At 28.1% G+C, this 25273-nt stretch overlaps 1 protein-coding gene across 1 annotated transcript in view; it reads left to right on the plus strand.

Annotated features, from left to right (window-relative positions):
- Positions 1-25273, plus strand: part of LOC129976310 (neuropeptide F receptor-like) — a 223105-nt gene that overhangs the window by 56386 nt on the left and 141446 nt on the right. Inside the window, exon 2 of the mRNA XM_056089811.1 lies at positions 10162-10272. The gene's annotated coding sequence lies outside the window, so the exon portion shown is untranslated. The remainder of the gene's footprint in view (positions 1-10161; positions 10273-25273) is intronic.

Raw genomic sequence — 25273 nt, forward strand, 5'->3', positions numbered from 1 at the left:
TTCGAGGTAAACATCAGGCTCGAAAAGGAAACTTTTTTTTTTTTACAATTGTCGTGTAGAATATCTCAATAAACATTTATTTTCTGTGTATTCCCAAGAAGACATTAAAATCAATTCTAAAAAAATATATAAAAAACATTTTTTTTCCGCAGAATAAGGATGAAACTCTCCTTTGCCTTCAATTTCTCAGAACCCTCCAGACTGTAATAAATTTCTAAAAATGTTTTTTTAGTTTTATGATTGTCTGTTACAAGTTAAATTATTTCCTTCTACACTTTCTGAATTATTTTTTAGATAGTTCATAAATATATAAGGAATAGTTAGATTACAAAGACAACATTCTAAAATCAAATTCATCCTAAACAAACACTATGACTCAAAAGCAACATTCTAAATAATGACTCGTCAACAATAAGTAATTATTCCTGTTTCCATTAGTTTTCGAAGGTAACATTCAGCATTTAAAAAAATAAAATTGAGATTTATATAAATATCTCACTGTTACGTAAGCATGTTGCCCTGCCTCTCACTTGTAACGCCCTCTAGCGGTATGTGTAAAAAACCATCAGTCTTTGTAACATCATCGACGAAGCAGCACGCCGAAAGGCAAAGCTCAAACCAACTCCCGAAAGCGGAGAAACAATAAAATCTTTAAAAAACTAAAAAAGGTCCGTCATCATTATTGAACCTCTCCACTCACCTTATTTACAAAAAAGAAAAAAAATGCTACTTTAAACTGTAATTTGAAAAATACTACGCACTGATTTTTATTACTTTCAGTTAAAATATTCATTAATTTTTTTTAGTTTCTGGATTTTATACACTACCGATAACTATTATGTTTTCTAAAAAAACTGCAATTTTCAAAATATTTCACACTCATCTTTTAATTTCTAGTGGAAATATTGTAGTCGCTAAAAAATTTAAACTAGAGATTTTAACTAATCTCTATCGTACAGATCTCCTTAGAATCCAAATTATGACTGTCTGTCCGTTTGTCTGAACGAGATAACACAAATATTTTCTTCCGATGGATGAAATTTGGTATAACAACTTTTTAATGAAACCCATTCAGAAGAAGTCTGTCTCTGTGGTAGCCCGAATAAGATTTAACACTCCACTTAAGAAGCGAAGAGTTAAATATATAAAATATGTCATCTAAAATGATGATATGCCTCATATTTTGAACGAAATCCATCAGGGGAACGGGGGAGGGGGCTGGTTTAGCCATCTGTACTATTGCAAGCATGTCAAGACGATAATTCGAAAAATTCACATGAAATTTGGTATGTGATCTTGTAACTTCCTTTGTTGTGCTACATAGATGAAATTTAGCTCGTAGATTTAAAATTAAAATCAAAATTATTATTGAAGGTATTAATGTATCGAATTTGGAACCATATTTATTAAAAGGTTGACCATCTGTCCATCTGTACTGTCGCATGCCTACAAATACAACAGATCAAAAACCAATGAAATAGTGGAAACTGATATACAGTATTATCACTTTAAAAAAAAGTTCAGTATCAAATTTTAAACCAGATTTGTAGAAAGATTGTTTGCCTGTCAGCCTGCAATTTCGCATACATGTAAACATAACTCAAAAATGCAACGATTTATAGAAGTTTCGTATTGATGTTACTAAAGTCCTGTTTAAAATCTGGCCTCCAAATAGTTTAATAAAAAGTGTCCCAAAATGCTTATTTAGTTTTCTTTATTATATTAAGAAGAATGAAACTCCCATATGCAGATTGATGAAAATAAAATTTAAACAAACCTTTCGTTCATAGTATGGCAAAATCCATAATTTTATACCGAAAGGTAAAATGGGGATTAAAGCCTTTAATAGAGAATACACGACATAATTTCGTGAACACCTTTACAATTATTTTTCCTAAGAGTCTCTACCTGGTTTATTATTAATGGGATAGCGGACATGGAAATAAAAGTAAAATGATGTTCTCACTCAAACACTTAACTGTCAAAATAAGTTCTTTTTAAGGAATGAAATAAAATTTCTTAAATGAGGTATTAAGCAAGCTGAAGAAAATATATATGGGATAAAAATACAAATTAATCAAATATAACAGAGATAGAAGTATTTTCCTTCATATAATAAAGTTTTTGACGGTTTCTTTTGATGTTAGATGCTTATTATTTAAGGTGTATGCACACACTTGAAACTTCGAAAATCGTTCAAAATATCGAATATTTTTTTATTGCTTAATAATGTTCTATGATTAATTAGCTTTCAAACGATACCAAAATGTTGTCAATATTCTAAATATTTCTCGAGTTATAATTATTTTTCTTGAGGAGCTTTCATTAAAAACTCTAGTTACGGTGTTTTTAAAACTCATTTTATGAAGAATGGTATTTTTCCACTATGTTGCTTCATTCAAACAATCATAACTCAACAAGAAATGAACCAAATACAGTTATTTATATATCAAAATAATCTGCATGAAATAGCGGATGTTTTGTGTCTCAATCAAAGTTATATTTATAGAAATAAATTTTTAATAGCTGTTTAAAAGTTAAAATGACAAAAAAATCTCGTTTTTTCTATTCATTGTTGTTGAAAAATTTTTTTAAAAAAAACTATACATTTTTATAACTTGATTGAGGCAGACAACATGAAGACTAATATTAGGCATCATTTCCAACTAGAATTATGTGTCTGTGTAAATTAGAATTTAAGATATCATGTTTCAAAAAATAGGCTAATTAGCTCCTTAAATATTATTTAATTAATAATTAGTGTAATATGGGTTTTTTTCTCACTGAAATGAGTTTAAACATATATTAATGACCTACTGTGAAAAACTGGACTTTTAAAGTTAAAATTTAAAAAAAAAATCTTCAAATGTGTACGTACACCTTAAAAGCGATGAAATTCTTTTCATTGATAAAGATTAAATAACTTTTTTTTATGAAAACGGAGATCTCCTTTTAGGATTAAATATATTTGAAACTCTCCCAGGATCTTAAATTTTGGAGAAATAATATAGAATAGAGAGAGCATTTACACAATTTTAGAATGATTTCATTAAAAAAATTAAGAAAAGCACATGTTTTAAAATTAAAATTTCTGGCAAAAACATTATTTAAAATTACAAATATGGATTGTTAATTTTTAATTTATTCCTCAAATATACCAAGTAAATATGCAAATAGATGAACAAGCTGTGAATTGATAGAATCCTTTTTTGCGCATTCCAAAGAAATATAATCTTATTCCATAATTTAAAAAGAGCTGTGAAATGCTTGACATTAAAACTTCTAATTGTAAAATAAGCAATAGTGCTGATTGGAAAAATAAAAACTATCAATCTTTATTTCAACATGAAAAGGGAATTTCGAAAAAAAATATCCGTAAACGGTATGTACTGTTTCAAATATTTTTATAGTGAAAATGTTGATAACTGGTGAAAATCTGCTAAGCAGGTAGACATCTGTAGCATAATAATATATATAAAATAATAAATTAAGATTTACAATATAAAAAATGCTGAAAACGCAGTGTTCACGAGCTTTTGCTAACGTACGTGACCACTTTTATGCAATTTCTAGAACCTTGTATGATCTATTTACCAGGAACTAAATGGAAATGCATTGACCTTTAATGAAGCATGGATTTACTCAAAGAACTTCAAAAAAATAGGTTTATTTACTATCGAAACGAAGAAACAAACAAACAAAAACAAGACTTCGCAATCCTGATTCTACCAATGGAAAGGAAGTTTCAATAGGAGGTTTGTTAGTACCAGAAGTAGGGTTTATACAAAAACCTTTTGAAAAACCGGTTTTCGAATTCAGTATTTCCAAAAAACCGGTTATAGCCGGTTTTCGAATTAATGTCAAAAAATAAAATAGGTAAAAATATTTAATTTGTATAAAATAACAAAAAACGAAATCAATATCAAAGTCAAATTATTAAAAAAAAAAATTACATATACATATTACTTATACAAAACAACGAAAACTCAAAAATTTCAAATAATATTTATATTATTTTCAATAATTTTAATTTCAACTAAGAAAAGAGGATTTTAAAAAAGCATAAAATATCCACTGAACGGTGGCTAAGTCTTCTTATTTTGATCCCAATATTGCCTGAAATTGAAAATACTCGTTCACTAGCTACTGAGCTTGGTTTCTAGTTTTCATGGCATCAAATAACAAATCTAAGTTTTTTGTTCTTTTATTCGTTGTCTCAAATAATGAAAATTCAGCTTTCGGCGTCTTTGGATTTGTAAGTTGTTCTTCAGGGTCTTCAAGAAACTTATGAATTGATCTTTCAATGGCTTCTTTTAGAAAAGCATTATTCTGATGAATAGTTTCTTCGATTTGCTCTTCATCAGAATCGGTTTCCACGTAAGAATTTGGAAATATTCTAGACAATATCTTTCCAGATAACTTAATAATTTTGGTTTTTGAAGCTAAAGAAAGTATATTAGATTTCTTCGCTGGACAAGAAATGTTTTGTGGATTTTGCAAATACAGAATAAGAATTGGTAATTCCACTTGTCTTTTTTCTTGAATTTGTTCTTTTAAAGCATATAATAATTTCAAACTTATTTTAGTATTTAAATTTTTCAGTTCATTTAACAAAATTTAAATATAGCTTCACTTATTAATAAATTGGCATCTCGTCGCCCTAAGCCTTCAACTGCTAGACGAATCTGTCCCAACCCATAAAATTTCATTTACTATTATTATTATTATTATTATTGAAGAGGAAGAATATCCAGACGTTCCGGAAAACCGGTTTTTTAATTTAAAAACCTGTTTTCAAATGTGACAAATTTACTTTAAAAACCGGTTTTTTAAAACGGATTTAAAAAACCGTTAAACCCCAACCAGAAGGTTTTTCAACAGAGGGGGAAAAATCAAATTAGAAAAAAAATCAACTCAATGTGTTATGAAGATAAAGCTTTACTTCCGATATTTACAGAAGAAATTTCATATCTTTATGAATTTTAAAAACTTTAATGAGGCAAAATTTTGCTAGGCATAATTCAAAAAGTACCAACGCATTTCTTGAAAAAACGTAGACTATTTCAGATATTGTAAATATACCTTCAGAACACATTCCCGAAAGACATTTTATTTGCAGACTATTCTTCCACTGTAATTTGTTTAAAAGAGCTCTTTCTATGCGCAAAGTCACCAAGATTGATACACTCTGAAAAGTAGTTACAAAGGAAGGGAAATCAATATTCCTGGAAAATTTGTGATTTCCATGATAAAATTTCGAGAAGCATATTTATTTTCCAAGTAAGGGCTATCTAATTTAATATTTAACAAAAAATGACTTACATTTAAATATTAATAAACGACTTCAAAATCATTCTAAAAACATGAAAACTCCTTGTATATTAGATGAAGGAGTTTTATAATATATTTATCAAACCTGTGGATCTGTTTTCACTATCTATTTCCTTTAGATTGTTAATCCTGATTTGAAAAAATGCAAAATTTCAATTCAAAACCAAAAACTTAAATACGCATGCATAAAAATATTCTCTGAAAATTATTGGAATAGAATCAAAGTGATAGAAAATTATTCCAAATATGTTTTTAAGTAGTAATAATAGTCAAACAAAATAATTCAATATTAAAACGCATGTTGCATTTAAATCTTCTCAAAATTTGAAAATTAAATTTTTAAAAATGTTTAGTTTAACTCATTCACTGTCAACGAAATTTATAAATACTTAATTTTACAGCAGTTTCCTACGAGATATCTCGTAAATGGCAGTAAAATGGGTTAACACCGTTGTATAGATTATTTGTATTATACAATAAATTACTTTCACATAAGAAATACATGAATTTATTCGTTTAATCTACATATGTCGTTTATTGTATAATTTACATATAAAAATATTATTCATATAAAAATTCATATATTAAACAAAATATCTTAATTCTTAAGTCAATACATTTTTTTAATTTAATATTTTTTAAAAATATTAATAAATTATTCAAGAAAAAAAGAATATGTTTATATTTGTAGTCGTATATCTCACTTTAGATTCCAGACATAGAACTATGTAGTGTAGGGCTCAAAATCTAACTTGAGCGTAAACTAAAAGAAGCACTCTCTCCTTTCGAGGATATTTTTACGTGCGTCATCACAAACAGATGTTTTATGCAGGTTGCTTTGAATAGAAGGGTAGCTGAGCGATATCTTTATACATGTATATTTCTTTCTATTTTGTGGCATTCTGGGTCCTCCTCTCCTACACCTTTGAGAGGTATTCTTTCCAAAGAGGGTTTGTTTGTTTTTTGAGTACAGGGTTCACTTTTTGGGAAAAAGTAAATATTTCCAAATAATTTGCAGAAACACGGCTCTATGTTTTTTCAGTTTAGTCAGTTTAATCCTCAAATGCATGATTATTTGTTTTGAATTTAAAAAAATCGCTTATTGTAGGAAAATTTTCATACGTTACATAAAAAATAAATATTAAAAAATTTCAGGTAATTATATGGTATATTTATTTTTTAAAAAGTTGTATGTAAACTTTTGGCAATATACAGTATTTCCCCCAAAATTTAGCTGGTATCTAATAAATTTCAAATACAACATCAAACATTGATAGCTTTCCTGACAACAGATGAGAAATAATTTTCTTACAATTAGATCACTCCTTTATAGAGAACTCAACAATAGAAACTTGATGAATACGTTTATGAAACTTTATAAATAAAATGAATAAGTTTTACATAAATTAATAAATAAATGATTGAAACAATGGCTAGTCTCGCTTTGAAGCGGCATGAACAGAAAGAATGATACTTCAGTCAGAACTCATAACTCCTCTATAAATTCCCACTATGTGGACGATATTGATAAATGATAGATTTTATGCCCTCTATTGCTGTAATCTAAGGAAAAACGGTTTTACTAATTAGATTTTTTAATTTCCAGTCACTCTTAAAACTTTAAAAGAAGGACAGGAGACAGATGACCATTAATAATGTGTCTTGGTTTTGAAATCTTTTGTATTCAATTTAAATTTTCGAAATGAACACAGTGGTTGCGGCTGGTGAATATTTCTAGGGATTTTTTTTAAATCTAAGGAAGAGATACTAAAATAACATTTTTGACATTTCTCTCAAAAATGGCGGTATATAGAAGGCAGATGTCCACTAGGGATGACGAATATTTTCAGAGCGGTTATTACGTAACCAATATCAAAAAGTCACAAATACAAGTGATCAATACTTTTCAAAGAGGGGTATGATTCAAATCCTTCATACGATCTTACTGATGATATTTCGATTACAGGTTTTGGATCACGATAGAAACTAACAATCGATACGATATCACTGAAATTTGCCGGAGCGGTGACGATACGATCTGTCCAATGGAAGCTCTCGAAAGAAATCGGTGATTGGATTGAAAAGTGAACGGACCGGTTATTGGAATTATCGTATCGTATCATTGAATTGCATATCAATGAAATTTATCGGAGCGGTGATTTCACCGGAAAGTGCGAGGCTTCACTGGAAAGTGAGAAGTCACCGCTCCACTTTACGGGAGTGACCGATATTCGTATTTGATGATGCACTATTCCATACTGATCATTTTTAATTGCTCGTGACATGATTAACTTTGATTACATGTACTCTGTTTACTGCTGGCGCCATCTATTGGTAGAATATAGGACTAAAGTAAACATTTTAAAGAAATGACATATTTTTAACTCATCTTTTCCAGAAAATGGTTCACTCTAATAAATAAATTAAATAAATAGTTTTGAGAAAAAAAATAAAATTTCAGAAGTAAGCTGAAACAGATAAATTAATTCAATCACACGTTAATTAAATTAGTAAATTAAGTATTAATTACAATTAATAAATTTTATATTTAATATTAAGTAATAATTTTTCATTAATAATATGATTGAAATAACATATTTGGAACGCATATTTAAAAATAACAATAGCAATATTATTTGTTATTCAAAAAATCGTGGATTAGGCATCTCTAATGTCCACTGATGACGTATTTAGGGATCATGCCCTTTCACATGGTATAAAAATTTTCAAAATCAATAACATGTTTGTGGCTGGAGAATTGAAAATCCCAAGCCTGATTGACCTAGATAACAACTTTTGTAGTTCTAAAACTGTAATATTCAAAACTTAATTCATTGGTCAGATTTGGTCACAGAATATAGAATATTTTATTTATTTAAATGTTGGAGTGTCAAGAATATTTCGCAGAGTATGATTCTTTAGGAAAAAAAGGACGGTATAAAATTTAGGTTTCATAATTTTTAAACTATATTTATAAACCGAAACAAAATAAAATATGATTGACGTTATTTAAATCCTTTCGAAAATGAATTAAAAACTGAATTGTATGACGAATCAAAGAAATTTTTGAATAATTCATTCAGATATTGCATAAATTATAAAAGTTATTCTGTAGTGCGCATAAGATTTCAGTACCGAAAGACTCTGTTTCCAGTATTCATGTTTTAAAAAAAGTGCTTGGTTTTAGGTAAAAATGCTTTATTAATTTTAGTTTCATCATATCCACTTTCATTTAATGTTGAAATTTTATGAGAACTGCCCAAAAATTAGAGAGTGATACATAATACAATGAATAAAAAGTCTTAAGGCCTCCATAAAAGTACAAGGTGGGCAAAAAGTCCCTAAAAACTTTAAAAATTCATACAACCCGAAAAAATATTCAAAATAAAAAACAGTTTGCAAGTTTAGCATTGATAGGTCACGGGATTTTTTTAAGGTAAGGAAAAAAATAAAAAACAGCCAACAGATGGCAATGGTACGAACGACTTAGTTGCAAATTTGCAAATGAGACACGTTCTTGATCCAGAACCAGTTCTCCGTTGCACGCCATGTAAGGGAACAAGAAATCAGCGAATGTTGCATTGTATAAATTCAGAAAAGTGTAAAGACTAGAAAAGACCATTTGACAATGGCAGGTACATAAAGCTTGTTCAACGATTTGACGAAACTGAATCTCTTGAGGATCATGTAAGGTTCGGGCATCCAAGTCTAAGGCAGACGCGTTCGATGCGCGTTGCAGCAGTAATGGAAACATTAGATTCAGAATCAGCTGCAGAGATTAGCAGTGCACGGCACGCTTCGGCTTACCAGCATACTCAAAACGTAACATTCTTCACGGTGTTCTTAAACAGTACGATACAAATTACAGTCTGACCATGAACTTTTACAGTCGGATACCGTAAAGAGAAGCATTTGCGAGATGGGCTCTCTCCAAAATTGGACTAGATCCCTCCTGAGTGTTTAACATATTCTGGACAGATGGAGCTCATTTTTCACTCTATGACCATATTAGTTAACATTAGCAGACATTGCAATTTTGCAAGGCTTCCTCGGTCTCCAGATCTAACACCAGCAGACATTTGAATATGCGAAAATTTAAAATCACTTGGAGCTCCTTTTTCACTCCATGGCCATCTTAGTTAACACTAGCAGACGTTGAAATTTTCCAAGGCTTCCTCGGTCTCCATATTTAACACCAGCAGACTTTTGAATATGCGAAAATTTAAAATCCCATGCTTATTGGTCCCATCCATCCAATCCGCTGAGAGCTATAGTGTATACAGTTGCTGTATACGTGATACAGACATGCTGCGATCTGCCTCTGCTGGATTTGTGACACGCCTGCAATGTTTTATCAAATTGTGGTGGTGGACATATGGAACACATATGGCTATAATAAATTATTTGGTAACATTTTTGTTATTTACGTGTCTTTACTTTCACTTATGTACAAAATGCCACCTATCGACTGTTTTTCCCTAACTTTAAAAAAAAAACACCCATGAATTATCGATGCTAAACTTGCAAACCGTTTTTTATTTTGTTTAATTTTATTGATTTCATAAATTTTTGACATTTTGTCCACCCTGTATGAGTGAATTATATAACTTAAATTCAAAGCTTAAAAATATTTTGTTGAAGACGCTATTAAGAAATCAAGTCACATAAAATTTCTATATTGAAAAATTTATCTATCGTTAATATTGGCTTAATATTGACGATCCAAAGGCGGCTAGTCTTAAATATGGATTTTTAAAAATTAAATGTAAGAGTTCGGAAAATAGTATTTAAATGAAACCTTTATCACATGTTTCCAATTTCCTATTGCAGGTTATCTATCTTCAAATCTTGACGCTACAATAGCTTTTTGAGACTTGGAAATGGTGAAAAAGTGCTTTTGAAGTGGATTTTAAAGACAAAAGATTGACTTGCGTTCTGAAGGTAAATATTTAAAATATTATATGTATTATTTTGTGCATTCTAAATGAAAATGAATCGAATTACTTAAATCATGTTACTCTAAAATGGAATTGTAATAGGGTTCCTAACTTTTTATCAGTTTTGTTTAGATTAAATTTCTGAATAAAATAATAATCAATCGAAAGAGAATAACCTCGTTTAAATTTAAAATAAGTACTGCGAATCTAAGTACTTCAATATTCAACAATTTAATTTCAAATTTCGGCCAATCCGCATTATTTTCGTTCGAATTAAACATTTATATTTCAATTTAATTTCAACTTCTAGAATATCTCTTTTTCAGAAACTCGAAACAAATATGGAAGCAAGATAAATTTTATTTCAAATAGTCTAGAACAAAGCTATATTTTTTAAATTAAATGCTGGAATAAAAGGAACCTTGAGGTAAATTTTTCCTCGGGTATTGGATTTAGCGAAGCAATATTGGCTCGAAGATGAAACATTTTCCTAAGCCACTTTTTTATAAATGTATCGAATATCTCTATTTTACAAGCATTGTACTATAACTAAACAGGTTGGAGAAAATATAGTTCATTTTAAATCGAGAGCAGATGATTACATTTAAACTTTTCAATTGTTTTTTAGATCTGAAAGAATAATTTAGATGTGCATAGGTTTTAAAAATTTATGGGTTTTAAATGAAGTAGAAGAAATATTTAAATTAAAGACATTCTACTTTGAAGTACTTTTATTAAAGATAAATAAGATATTTATATATGCAATATTTTGTTTCATTTGGTCCCGAATGATAAAATTAAAGAAAAAATGGCAGCAATTTTACGAGTTTCTTATTTCAAATCTTGCCCTCTGCAAGCATTTTTAATATACTTTTTAGCCTTTGGCCACATTTTATGAATATATTGACATAGCAATCTTTTATCATGTACAATTTAAAGTATTCTGGATTAAAATTCTTTTATGGATAATATTTTTAACGTAAATCCTACTTTTGTTTAAAATATAATATACAAAAAAATTTCAATATCTAAACTCTCTATCGATTTGTTTTAATTAAAATTATAATATTTATTGTACCAAACGATTTTTAAAAAATATGAATAGATAATTTTCTCCATAAGATATTAATATTTGTTTTTCTGCAAATTTTGTTCATAAATTTCGATACATAAATAAAGTTATTTTAATTTGAATGTTTTATTTAAACTCAGTTTTAAACATGATTAAGTCACTACTTTAAGACCAATAAAAGCATTGGCAAAAAAGGTGATAAAAAGAGAAATTTAAAAAGTAGAGTAGTTCAAAGTGAAAAAAATTTCATTTCTAATTAATGGAATATTTAAAATATTCAATTAGAAATTAATGGAATATTTTAAATATTCAATTAATTAGAAATTAATGGAATATTAAATATTCAATTAATTAGAAATTAAATATTAAATTCAATTAATTAAAAATTAATTGAATATTTAAAATATTATATTAAGTAGAAATTAATTGAATATTTAAAATATTACATTAAGTAGAAATTAAATATTTTAAATTTTCAATTAATTTCTAATTAACTGAATATTCAAAATTAAATATCAAATTAGAAATTAATTATCAAATATTCAATTAAAAATTAAATTGCTTAAAGTTGATAGCATTCTTTCACATACCCAATACAGTAAGTGTGAAATTTGAATTTGTTCCAGTTATTCAAAAACAGAAGTAGAACTACATATTATATACAATGGCTCAAATAATTGAGAGTACACCTTACTTTTACTTGATAAAAGTTATCTTTCAATGCAAATAATACATCACCAAGAAATGCAAACATGTTTTTATTTTTACACATAAGAAATGGTTTAATTTAAAGTAAAAATAAGGAACAATTAACTAAAAATTTCTAAAATGAAAGTTCCAGAAGCCTATTAAATAAACATATGCAGAATTTTGCCTCAAAAATTTGAGAATACACCAATGGATTTTTGTAATCTCTCTCAGAGAAAGTGTCAATATTTAGTTGCAAGTCTTGACTTTTATAATGGCCTCTAAACTTCATAGTACCGATTTGACCAACTTTTTGGTGGTATCTGAGGATATTTTACACCATTCTTCTCGGAACATTTGTTATATGTTTTGCTTCTACTTTTGTCTTTTAGGACTGCTGTTTTGAATGCGGTCCACAGATTTTCAATGACATTGAGGTAGTTGGACTGTGGTGGTGTCCGTAACTGCCGTTTTCAATGAAAAAGAAATATATGGAGACATTTGACGATACGTACAGTGTATTTGAGGTCATTGTCCTGCTGGGAAATGAAATTTCCATCTAAACCCAAATGTTTAGCAGTTTTCTTTAGATTGCTGCGAAGTATATCCAAGTAAACCATATGGTTCATAAATCTAAATAAAAGTTCATTTTATAGTTCATCAATAAGAACTAAATTTCCCACCTAGGATGAAGCCATACAACAACAAACCATGTCGGAGTCACCACCATGTTTAACTGTAGAACGTAAATCTTTTAGAAGTGAAGTAGTATTGGGCTTTCTCCATACGATGCGATGGCTGTAATTGCCAAAACCTCAAATACACTGCATGTAGAGTCAAAATGTGATGTCTTTTTCATTGTAAACAGAAATTGCAAATAACATCACAGTCCCCCGACATCAATATCACTGAAAGTTTGTGAACCACATTCGAAAAAAAAAGTCCAAAAAAGACATAAGCAAAAATAAAATATATTTAAAGCAAAGATAGGGCAAACAAGAAGCTGCAAGAAGAATGGGGTAAAATATTATGAGATACCATGAAAAAGTTGGCCGAATCGGTACCATGACGTTTAGAGGTCATTATAAAAGCCAAAAGACATGGAACTAAATAGTGACACTTTCTTTCAATGCCAGATATTTCAATGATTTTTTTTAGGCAAAAATCTGCATATGTTTATTTAAAATGCTTCAGAAACTTTAATTTAGATGATTGTCGCTTATTATTCTTTATTTTTACTTTAAATTAAACCATTTGTTATGAGTAAAAATAAAAACGTGTTTGCATTTCTTGGTAATGTGTTATTTATATTGAAAGTCGGATTAATCAAGTAAGGTGTACTATCAATTATTTGAGCCATTGTATATTATATATGTTTAAACATAGCCACAATGACTTATTTATATTACTATGAGTCATAATTAAAGATCTTCACTGCATCAGCAGACTTTATTTTTATATCTCTTGTTATGCAGGCAAATGGGGTAAAGATAGAATTAAAATTGGAAGCAAGAAATATTTTTTAAATGAATACATTCTCCCTAAATACACTTTAGAACATACGATAGCATGAAACCATTGAAAATTTTAATTTGTTGAATGCATTTCTCGTACTCTTACATAAATTTTCATGCAGGGAAACACCAAATGAAGCAATTTTAAATTTTATTAATTGCAGAAATAGAAATTTATTTTGTAAAAAAGATTTTTTTATGTCTAAAGTTAATCTTATGATAAAAACCAGATATATGCACAAAATGTATAACAGAATTATTGCTTTTCCTATTATTGCTACCAATACGACTATAAATTATATTCCAATATTTGGAAGAATTACCAAATCGCATGAAAACCATAATCTTCCTTCTCCGACTTTAAATAGCGGAAGGAATGAATGCAATTAAATGATACTGAATTCTATTTATAATAGTTCTTTTAAATTTCAGTGGAAAAATAAAAAAAATATTATTGTAAATTATGTCTAAAATTATTTTTTAAAAATTTGATTTAGTAAAAAAAATTTAATGATAAAACTGAAAAAAAAAAAAACACTGCGTGTATATATATGTGTGCGGGAGAGAGATATTTATCTGCCCTTATTAAGAATAACTCGCGATCTTGATGAATTTGCATTTCAAGCTTCCCGACGGAAAAAAAAAATGGTGGATAATGTGCATTTATCTGTGAATGCAGTAATTCAAAAGCTGTTTAAAATGTTTCCTGATATTTGGTATATAGTCTTTCAAGAAATTTATGAAATTTTATGAAATGTTGTGCAAATTCAATTCAGAAGTTAACTGCACACCTGTCCGAGTACAATTCAACACGAATTAACATCTAAAGAAGAGATATTTATCAAATTTGGAACATCTCTCAAGAGGAATGATTGTCTATAGGCCTGATTTTTTTGCATGCATATAAATGCGATAAATCAAAAATGCAACGATTTAAAAATATGAAATTTTATGGCGAGAATGATAATTTTATTTAGTTGGAGAAAACCGGTTTAACTTGAAGTAATTAACATTGATGTCCTATGCATATTGAAAAAGTAGAAAATGAACAAATAAAATAATTTTTTTAAATAAAAAATTAATTTGATTTTGTAAATATTTTTTATTGTAATCAAGATATATTGCATGCATCATTCGGTATAAACATCCATTTAATGAAAAATTTGGAGATAGTTTTAACATATTTTCGGTGAGGTACAAATATATTACGGATACAAAAGGTTTGTTAAAGTTTTCATACCAAAACGCTATAACAGTAATACTGTAATTTTACTTCCATTTTAATTAGAATAATAAAATTGTTTTTTGTGCTGCAAAAATTTTGTGTCAAATATGTCAAGTAAATTTGGAAATTCAATATTTTTTTCATACCATTTTATCAACCGTTATTTCCACTTTCTTGATTGAGAGTGAACAGCAATGATCTCATATTTAGAAATCACTTTATCGAGTAATCCAAACTTCAGAAATACCAACACAGTTAACTTTCAATGAAGTCTTTTGCCTTTCTCAACTTCTATTGGTGATTTAGCATCTCGACACGCTTTCGAATTCTGAATTAGTGAGGACTTTTATTCACTATCTTAACTGGCTTTGAATTCATCCTCATAAATAACATAATCCCTAATTATTCAGAAATCATTTTACTTCTAACACCGAGAATTAAAGTTCAATATCTGGAAAACTGAGCTTCGCTCGGCAGTTTTAATTTTCATTAGATCTTGTTTTTTCTGTGAAAATATCTAGGTACGAATCCCGTACTGATTACTTATGAATATTTTTCCCTTTTACGTATGAACTGATCATTTAAATAAAAAAAACTTCATGAATATCACTTAGTTTAACATGTTATTCGAAACAATCTGCTTTATGTTACATTATTCATTTTAACGTTTATCATTACTTACATTTTTTAACTAAGTTCAAAAATATAAGTTCAACTCAGTTTTAACATGTTGAAATCGGGCCCGAGATGGTACTATATGACATTGTCAGCATGGCAGTAGATAGAAAAAGGCTGTATCAATTATAAAAAATGTGTAAAAAAATCCCGTTTTTCTAGGAAATGCACTTATATAGAAAAATTTAATGTAAATACATATGTATTTATTAAATATAAATTCATATGTAAAAAAAACTAAATAAAAAACTAAAAAAACTAAATAAAAATGCGTGCCTTGAATCAAGGATCCACAACACATGCCTTCATTCATGTTTACATTATTCATTTTACAGTTTATCATTACTTATATTTTTGAACTAAGTTCAAAAATATAAGTTCAATTCAATTTTACCTAGTTGAAATCGGGCCCGAGATGGTACTATACGACATTGTCAGCATCGCAGTAGATAGAAAAAGGCTGTAACAATTATAAAAAATGTGTAAAAAATTCCCGTTTTTTTTTTAGGAAATATACCTATATAGAAAAATTTAATGTAAATACATATGTATTTATTAAATATAAATGCATACGTAAAAAAACTAAATAAAAACGCGCGCTTCGAATCAAGGATTCACAACACATGTTTTCATTCATGTTGTTCTGACTGCTATTCTGCACTCGTACACACTTCGAAGCAGAAGTTGAACATTCTTATTCTAATAGTTAGTAATAAATAAATGATTTATTACTAGCTATTAGAATACGTGTGTGAAATTACGTTTTTTTCAAGAAAGACACTTAAAAGGATAAACTTAAAAAACAAAATCTTATCTAAAAATAAAATTAGAGAGAGCCGAAATACACGAAATAAATTTATATGTATAAGAATTACTCGCTTAAAATTATAAGATTTTAACACTACGTAAGACTAATTCTCTCTTCCAAGATAAATGGTGATGCCTCAGGATTAAAAAGAAAAATTGGCATGAAGATTTTGATACATAATTTGAAGACTTCGTGAGTTGTAATTTTATTTTTAAGAACTTGGAATCCTTATAAATTAAAAGTTCTCTATCAAAAGTTAAGATATAAAATATTTAAGCTTTCTAAAATATATGTCTTAATCTAACGTCAGCAAAATATGGCAATTTATTTAAACATTGAGCAAAGTAAATATAAAGTATTCTATCGATAATTCTAAAGTTAATATAATTACATTAGCTCTAAAAATAAGTTATATACAATTTAACAAGGAAGTAGGAATTTGAAATGTGACTGAATTCCTCATAAGATAGAAAATTAAATTTATAATTCGACCATTCCTATCATAATTAAATTACATGAAAATTTTTCAACGCATCTAAGGAATCGAGCAATATGTATAGTATATCTTAAATCATGGTCAAACAGTTTGATTTTCAGCATTAATATATACTGAATAATTTGCAAAATCTAATTTCTCCTTAATTTCCAGAAAGATCTAATTACTGAAATGTTAACTTGTGCCTCTTACAGTCAATCAAATTAACATAATTAAACCTTGTACTCTTTTGGTTTAGTTTGTACCTGTACAGTGAGAAAATGGAAGGAAATTAGACATGTAAAATTTCTTTTCAGCAATCTAAACTTCTTGACTTTGCAAATAAACTATGCAGCGTTTATTTGCATTTTATTCACTTAATTAGAGGAAGAACGTAGGTTTCATTAAACTTTAATTTCTTCTTAGGTTTAAAATCGCGAAACTGAGCAGAAGCAGATATTTATCGTTGAATTTTCGATTATTCCTGTATTTCTAACATACTTTTTTTTAAAGTGTTGTTTCTTCTTTTGATATATGTTATTAAGCATTTCTAATATCTTATTAAGCTGTGTATTTTTAAATAACCAAACTGTGTTTTATCGCATAGAAAAATGTTTTATTTTCAGTCGAGTTTTCAAACTAGAATTTGAACTATAGAATTTCATGACTATACTTGTTCATTTTATCGCCGTTATAAAGCATTTTTTTATACATTCAATAAAGTTTCAAGAAAATATTTCACGTTTACCAAAGTTATAAAAGGATAATTTTTTTACCTAGAAGTAATTCTTTGATGTAAGTTTTAAAATATATTTAGTATTTTAATAAATATATCTGATTTAAATTCAGTTATTTTTTTTAAATCGCAACTTTTTGTAACCCTCTCAGAGGAAAATGGTTTTATATGCCATTAAATGAAAGCATCTAATCGTCGCTTGAAACTGTCCGACCTATCATTATACAGTGAAATACTTTAAAAAATATTTCCACCAATCTGTTTTGAATAATTTAAGTCAAAATGTTAGCATTCTTTAATGCTAGCAACTGTACAGTTTTTGAAAAATATCGTTTGCTACATTTTAGACTTCCTGTAATACCGGTATCATGATATATATTATGTTTTATATTAAAAAATTTTCTTTAAATAAAATTTTAAAAATTTTCAAATTGCCTATAATGAATCCTTTTACATTTTCATGAATAAATGATTATAAATTTTGGGCTCTTTTCTTAGATCCCTTAAATAATTAGGTCCTTTATTTACAACTTTATAATCAAACTCTACGTCATATTTCTTTCATCAAACATGATAAATTTTTAAATATTCGAATTGAGTTGCAAAATGGTAGAGATAGAGCTATTCCATCGTCGATTTCATCTAAAAATTTGATACACTTAATTTTCTACGAAATTACTACAGAGAATTCTATTGGCCAAATGCATTCTAAGTTTTAGTAACCATATAGATAGAAGGAAAATTTGCATAATTCCCGTCAATGGATGTAATCTTAACTATTAAAATTTATCATCCCTACATAAAGTTGCAAACAACGGGGAAGTGATTGAACGCCATTACAATACTGGACATCAGAGTTGTGTATTTTACAGTATAGTAAAGAAACCAATGCTTGTGTATTATTAACCATGCGATATTTATAAAAAAATTGTTATGAAAAGAACTATTTATCTCTTGACATACGAATTTAACTTACTACTTAGAAGATACATCCTATTTTGGACATTTATTATTTCTATTCATATAATAATATAGGAATCATTTCAGATATTAAAGCGTTTATAAGTGATTTTTGCATTTTAAAATACTTAATTTTGACGCTTAAATGCAGATTAAACACTTAAAATTCAATAATCGATGCACTTGCCAGACACGTCATTGTATGCGAAGGAGTTAACTAGTGAATTTTGGTGATTTTTCTTGAGAGATTAATTACTGAAACTCGATTAGTTCATAAATACCAAAGAAATAAAACGAATTGTAATTTAGACGGCTTTTTTTTAAACATAGCTACAATTGTAGTCATACATGCAAAATTTCATTCGCATTTATTTGCTTCCAAAGGCGGGCAAACAATCAACCCTTAGTCGGATTTGAATCAAAATTTCGATGTAAAATCTATATCAATTAGCTCTCCTTGTGTTGCATATCGCATTCGTTCATATTCAAAAAGTCGGATATATCTTCTCTAAGTATTAAGCACAAAATTTAACAGAAATCTACAAATTTGGTTAAAAAAAACCGTCTACCAAATTCCATCCCTCCAGCTCAAAGCGTTTTCTTTTTTTTTAATTATTGTGTTCTCAGACAGACACAATTCTAGGAATATAATTAAGGAATTCCAATTTTTCAAGACAATTTTCAAGATTACAATACAATCTTGAGATGTATTATTCTTGTCACAAAAAAAAATCCATTTTCTCTTTATGAACCGTATGAAAGGTGAAAAAAAAATAAACAAACACCTTAGAAATTGGAGGGGGGGGAGGTAGAAAATTTCACTATTAAAATTATTATTGTTGTTAAACTGCTTGCTTCTTCCATGAAGCATGTTAAAATAAGTTCTTGTTCTTTAATCAACATTTATTTAATTTGGTAATGTAATTATCGTATAAAAAGAAAATTTTGAAATTTATCATTTGTAAGCCCTTTATTAAATACATTTTTAATACTCAAAAAATTAATGGAATTCTATGATATGAAAAATAAAAGTGCACATTTCAACGTGTACATTTCTTTCATTATATTACTGTAAACAATTTCGTTCGTTTTTTTTTTTTCAAAATTCCATTGATTACGATATAGGAAACTTCTTTGAATACATTAATATATAGCATATACTCCGAATTTGTATATTACTCGGATAACGAGTTTCGCATGGACTTATAAGAGATTAAAGGAATGTGAAAATAACATTCCACTGTTTTGAATTTTTTTAAAAAACATTTCTTAATTAGCTAAGCTCATTTATAATTGCAGACATACAAGAACACTATGAATTCTTTACTTGTCTAGACTGGCTATATCTAAGACTAATAACTCCTTTTTCTTTATTTAACGAATAATGCAATTATACAACAGTCGAAAAAAGTGTATGGCAACAGTAAAGTGCTAAATTTCTTTTTAAAAATTTAAAATTTGACGATAGAAATTTTGATTTTTATCTTAAATCTGAAATATTAAAAATATTTTGCAAAACATTGATAGAAAAAATATTCTGAATCAAAATCAATATACATTATGATATACGAAATACATACGAATATACTAAATGATGATTTACCAATTACTCTTAGAAATCAATCAAAATGTCCATTTATGTGAGTGGTTACTTTTTCATATTTTATCTTCTTGCAACCTTCTATAAATCATTGTTTATATTAACTATTATCTCTTTAATCCCATCTGAACATACAATTAGATCGAATGATTAATTTAAAGGGAAGGAGTTATTTGATTTTGTCAAAATGGAATGTTCTTGAAAGCACGGGAGGCAATAAATTTGTAAAGCTGGTACATAATAACCTTTTCCCAGAGTCCCGTGAGTTTTCTTAAATTCCAAAATGCTGATTTTTTTTAACCAAATAAAAATACAAAATTCGATACATTCCCAATTGAAAGCACGTAACTGATGAAATACTTTGATATAAAAAACGATCAACATAAACCTTAAAACGATATCAGACAGTAACATTCCATGATGACGAAAAAATTAAACTCGAATATTGTATACATGAGACACTATATTATCCTGGAAATACGTTCCTTAATTTGCAAATTTCCCTTTTTTTTGTAAAGTTATAGACACTATTTAAACTTTTTACTTAAACAGACTTCAACAAGGTTATCCCTGTAATGATTAAATTCCAAGATAATGGCAGAAAAAATGTTATTCCAGGTGTAACTCAAATATAGTAATGATTTTAAGCGAACAATAAACAGAAAATGCATTCAGCCGTGAGCTGTATACTTAATAACATCATAATAGTCTGGTTGATACTGACATGTTATCAATAATTTCTTTTTTACATACGTATTATAAAGAAAGTATAGTAATCGTAAAAAAAATTCGAATTCAAAATTTTGCCGAATCTCCACGTTTAGGACCTCTGAGTTCAAAAAACAAATTTTTGCAAAATGTCCTTCTGTTTGACTGTGACAAAAATAATTCAAAAATTCTTTGAGCTAGGCAGTTCAAATTTGGTATAGGGTTTTTACATCAAATTTGCCACTTTTTATCAAATTTTGAGTAAACTTTTGCAGAGGAAGTTTACCTGTACACATCTGTTGGAATATAAGTACAATAACGAAGATAGATAAGATTCTGTACACAAATTTAGCATCCATGGTGCAGGTATGGTAAAATTTCCTGCCAAATCCAACCAAGGATTGATTATCTGTCAGTCTTATCTATCATTGAGAAAGAAGTAAATGTGTTGGTTCAAAAACGTAATAACTTAAATATTTGAAATTTGATAATTAGATTTTGTGACTACAAGTGCAGTTTTTTTTTGTGACTACAAGTGCAATTTATGTCAAATATTTTTTTCAATATTCGGTTGAGAAAAACGTGTCCGAAGCACAAATTCGATATGTCATTGATTAATCGCCAAAAAACTCGCCAAAGGTGGCACGATGATTTAGTAAAAATGTTATTTTTACGCCAACTGTTAGAATTTCGTAACTACTGTACGCTAATGCCATACTAGGCTATCTCTTTCATGGAAAATTTATTAGAGAGCATCTGAAAAAAATTTTAAGGAGACCACTACCACTGATTTTTTTTTTGTGGTACAGAAATGGTAGCAACGTACACAAATGGTAGCAATTTGATGGTATCAACGTATCAAATTCGTGCTCGGAATATCATTAAAAGAAGTGAAATTCGAATATTTTAGTTTTCTTCTTATTATGAAAAGGAAATTCTACAGAACAATTAAGTTCTACTGTCCTCATTTTTTCAAGTCATTTGAACATCATTTCTAAAACCATTTTCAAATCAGTAAATTTGAATGAATTTGCAATACATTTAATAAGAATTTACACAACTAATTCAAAAAATGTTCAAAATTCTGCACTCACAAGAAATCTCTGCCATTATCCTTGAGAAATTGAGACAAAAAAATTGAGAAGTTAAAACGAAAGGAAATTCGGCAGAACAATATAACTTAAAAAATGAATTTTACTATCCTCATTTTTCAAGTCACTTGAACATAATTTCTATAGTAATTTTCCGGTCAATCAATTCGAATAAACTTGTAATACAATATTCAATAAGCATTTAAACAACATGTTCGGAAATTGTTCAAAATTCTGCATCCGCAATGAATCTCTGCCATCACGAAAGAATGGACTAAATGCATTAACAAGAGATCGTGGAAGAAAAAAGTCAGTTTTCGGATATAGTAAATCTACAAGTAGTCTATAAGTAAAAAATTTATAAGTTGGAGTAAAATTTTACTTTTTCAACATCAGTACCACAAGTAAATAAAATGCTCAAAGAATCTCCATTCTGTGGCAGAAAGAAGTTTAGCCACCATGCATAAGAAAATAAATTACTGCATTGAGATTATCTACAATACAAGCTTGGGAAACCAAATCATTATGAGAGTAGTAAAATTCGAGTCACTTGATAGTATAACATCTGCGCCAAATTCGTAAGTAAAGGAATATTCTATTCGTTGAAAATATGTTCAGATGATATGTAAAATTTTCTGAAGTCCTTCATTCCTCTGACGATCATTTTATTAATGAAAGTGCAAACGATTTTGTTCATCGAATTTTCAACCTTGAAGTAAAAATATTTCGGTTTATATATTTTTGTTTATCTGGGAAACGACATTCAACTATTTTCCTACAAAAGAAGAAACAGATGGCAACAGTTTTTGAATTAAAAACAATTACTTAAAGCACTGCTTCGAGACTCAAAGCTGTAATCAAAATATCAAATTTTGTTTGGTCTTTCAGTTATTTCAGTGAACTAATGATAGTTTCTTGTTGAAAAATATATACCTCACTATTATTTTCTGAGGAATTCAACAAATATCTGTTCATAGGCCTTTATTTTGAACAAAGGGAATGAATTAAGAGAGATGGGACATATGTGTCTCACTAATATTCTAGCTAAGAGAAGGAGAAACTACAAATATCTTGCAAATATTTATTTCTTAGGTTATTTTACACACAAATGATATTAATGTACAGAGAACCTGTACATTTATATCATTTGCGTTAAGGAACTAAACATAATTTGCAAGTGTAATTTAGCACATTGTGCTTAAAAAAAGTTTTGGTCCTTTTTTCCCATATCATTGGTCGAGATTTGAACCACCGTCAAAATTCACTAAGTTTTATAATTGATAAAATTCCATTGACTGTGATATTCTTTTTCGTAGGACATATGCAGCTCATTGGTAGTTTAAGAGTTAACTACCGATGGTTATTTTTTTAGCAACATAACCAATTTTGTCTCCCAAAATATTATGAAAATAACATTGAAGCTCTAAAGGCTGCTGTTGGTGGTATTAAGCGCCAAATTGAAAATGTTTTTAAATCAATTTATAACCATAAATGGCTCGTAAATACGGATGATTTTTTTTTCTTTCGGTTGCATGAGAATTTTGTTTTGTTTGTACATTTGAGAAGGCATAATTTTTATGGTTTAGTTATTTAAAATTCCTTTTTGAAAAGTTTGATAAATACTGAAGTTTATATTTAACTTATTGTTGACCATTCGTTTGTAAAATATTCCGCGTGTTACATTGGCAACATTAGGCCTTAATCCTCTCTTAAGGTTATCGTTCAGTATTGATAAAGTTAAAATTTTAATAAGTTTAGTGAATTAAGAAATTTTTTCTGTACATAAAAGCAAATAACCCGGATCTATTGAAAAACTTTGATTTAAATCTCAATTACATCCGACACGCAGAATTCGTTTTTAAAAATATCTGAACTTCGGTGTTCCAAATGTAAGGGGGTGTTTCTTTTTATTCAAGATATTTTTCTATAACATTCTCAATTTTTTCTTTGATTTTTTCCCCAAATCACAAATAAATTGCTTATATGAACAGTATGAATCTGCATATAGAAAAACGTTAAAGAACAAATTCCCACATTGCAAAATATATACCGTAAAAAAATGAAAAAAAATGATAGGTTGAACTCCACGGTAATACATAAAAGCAACTTTTTCAAAATTTAATTTTCAATTAATATGTCCTCATATTTGTCATTATCATAAATTAAACCCTTTTTCTTTATTTCAACTTCATTTTTGTAAAGTTTTGTATTACATTTTTGCATTGCAAATTATTTTGTATTACAAATTAAATATTTTCGAAAGTAATTTATGCGAATTATTCATCAATTATTATTAAAATTCATCTGATTAATTTTATGGAATGTTTCCAAAGAAACTTTTCTCAAACAATCTATTGGTGCCAACCGGCAACAAACAGGCAAACTTCAGCATATAATGCCTCACAACTCTCTTCTCTCTAAAGGATACACATATAGTTAATTAAAACCAAAATTTAAAATTTTTGACAATTGATTTACTTTGATTGACGATTATAGCTTACACTTTCATATAAGAAAATAATAAATCAAACATTATAAGGCTTATATACGATTTAGTTTCGTTATACAAAGATTTTATGGAAAGGATCTCATTTTGAGGCCCTGCCAGACGATATTTTAGCTACCATCTTTCTCTTTATCTCACCTTCTGTCTTGTTTGATCCATAATATACATTACTTATTAGCGTAATTGTGTATCGAACCAGAAACCTTCTGTCCCCGAAGCCGAGACCTAACTTCTTAGCTAACCTCGATTCCGACTTCTTTGTGGCGATATTCATTTAATAGCTTGTTTTAATTATATTAGCTCAATCAGGTCATATTTTAAAGCAACAGTAGAATTTTTTAGGAATTACCACATAGTTTTGAACCATGATCAGATTACCATGATGAACCGTACCTGGTGCATGTATCTTCAAACTTCCATAACACAACATCAGAGGGTAAATTATCAAAGCCAGGTTTAATGTGCATCATACTCATATACAAGAAGGCGCTTAAGAGAACTCGAGTATAAAACATAAAACGCTTAGACCTCAAAACGGTGCATTCTTTCCTGTGATAAAACAAATAATTTTTAATTCAATATTAATCTTTTAAATTTTTAAATACGTTTACTTTGCACTTAATTTAGTTTTACTAGCGCATTCTTTGTTCTAATTTTTTTTTCCTTGCGTGCAGACTTATTCTTAACTTTAAATTTTTCTTTTTCGTTTTATTTTCAGAAACAAGAAGAAAGTTAAATTATTCTGAAGTTATAATAATATTTCCTAATCACAAAAGTAGATTAGACATGTGTCAGATTTTTTACAGCAAAATATGAATGCAATATAATTTATCTGCATAGAATGTAGAAAAAGATCCTAATGCATAATTTTTTAGTAAATAAATCATTCGAAAAAACTTAATGTATTATGTATACACTATAAAATAATTTTAAAAATTGATATTTTTT

Source organism: Argiope bruennichi, chromosome 7, assembly GCF_947563725.1.
Source record: "Argiope bruennichi chromosome 7, qqArgBrue1.1, whole genome shotgun sequence".
Classification (NCBI taxonomy): Eukaryota; Metazoa; Arthropoda; class Arachnida; order Araneae; family Araneidae; genus Argiope; species Argiope bruennichi.